We start from the raw sequence: 940 nt of genomic DNA, 5'->3' as shown, positions 1-940 counted from the left end.
CCCGGGGCCCGGGGCCGGCTGAGCGGTCCCGCACAGAAGCGGGAGGAAGCGGTGCCGAGCGGGACCGCGGCGGGGCGGGGGCCCGGGCCCGCAGCGGCGGGAGCGGCTTGGGCTCGCTCAGCTCTGGGGAGGTTGGAGTGAAATATTACAATTTATTTGACCCTTGTCTTGGCGGGGGGGCGGGCCTGGAGGCATGGGCAGATCCCTCACAGAGTGCCGGACACGGGCCACGCTCTGCCTTCCCGTTTTGTCACCCCTCGAGGGTGAACACCCTGGAATTGGCCCGGCCAGAGCCAAACCAGGAGTGAGACCCTAGAAGAATGCTTTAGAATCCCAGTTTTTTTTAAACGAGTGCTATTTTTGAGCTCTTCCCACACACACAACTGAACATCTCCGGCAGATTGCCTCCAGCTTACAACCCTGAGCTCTTGGTGGCTGCTGCCTCTGCTCCCCCCTGCCCTCAAGCTCGTTTCCATCCTGCCAGGTGGCTGGGGATGAATTTAAAACCTGAAGCTACGTGTGTAGTTAGGTAGTCGGTATAGAGTCATTGTTAGTGACTTGAGATAAATTCTCAGCTACACGTAGAACAAATTCTGAGTTAAGAAATCTGTACATGGAGGTTAAGGTGTTATCCTGGCCTGGAGGCTGATCATTAATTCAGAAACTTCCTCCTCAGAGAGGTAAGATCAGTCTGTTTTGAGGCTGCGTGTGGAACAAGAGTTTGGAGGATTGTTAGACCTTAGTTATACTAATCTAGCAAGCAAAGGATTGGCAAGATCTGGCAGCTGGAGATGAGAAATCAGTGTTTAGCCAGGAGGGCAGTTAACCACTACCTTCAGAACTGGCAGGTGCTCTGCCGTGTAGGATCTTTAAATCAGCATGCAGCGTCTCTTTCTCTAGGTCCAGTTCAAGCAGAAATTAATGTGCTGGAGGCAGGTAC

The 940-nt window shown here is 53.6% G+C and overlaps 1 protein-coding gene across 1 annotated transcript in view; it reads right to left on the bottom strand.

Moving 5' to 3' along the window:
* Nucleotides 1-86, bottom strand: part of KLHL12 (kelch-like family member 12) — a 23,086-nt gene extending 23,000 nt beyond the window's left edge. Inside the window, exon 1 of the mRNA XM_010584536.1 lies at nt 66-86. The gene's annotated coding sequence lies outside the window, so the exon portion shown is untranslated. The remainder of the gene's footprint in view (nt 1-65) is intronic.
* Between the last annotated feature and the right edge of the window lie 854 nt (nt 87-940).

This window comes from Haliaeetus leucocephalus, unplaced genomic scaffold, assembly GCF_000737465.1.
Source record: "Haliaeetus leucocephalus isolate CR32 unplaced genomic scaffold, Haliaeetus_leucocephalus-4.0 Scaffold1000, whole genome shotgun sequence".
Taxonomy (NCBI): Eukaryota; Metazoa; Chordata; class Aves; order Accipitriformes; family Accipitridae; genus Haliaeetus; species Haliaeetus leucocephalus.
The sequence above is the reverse complement of the archived record's forward strand: the minus strand, read 5'-3'. Positions and strand labels throughout refer to the sequence as shown.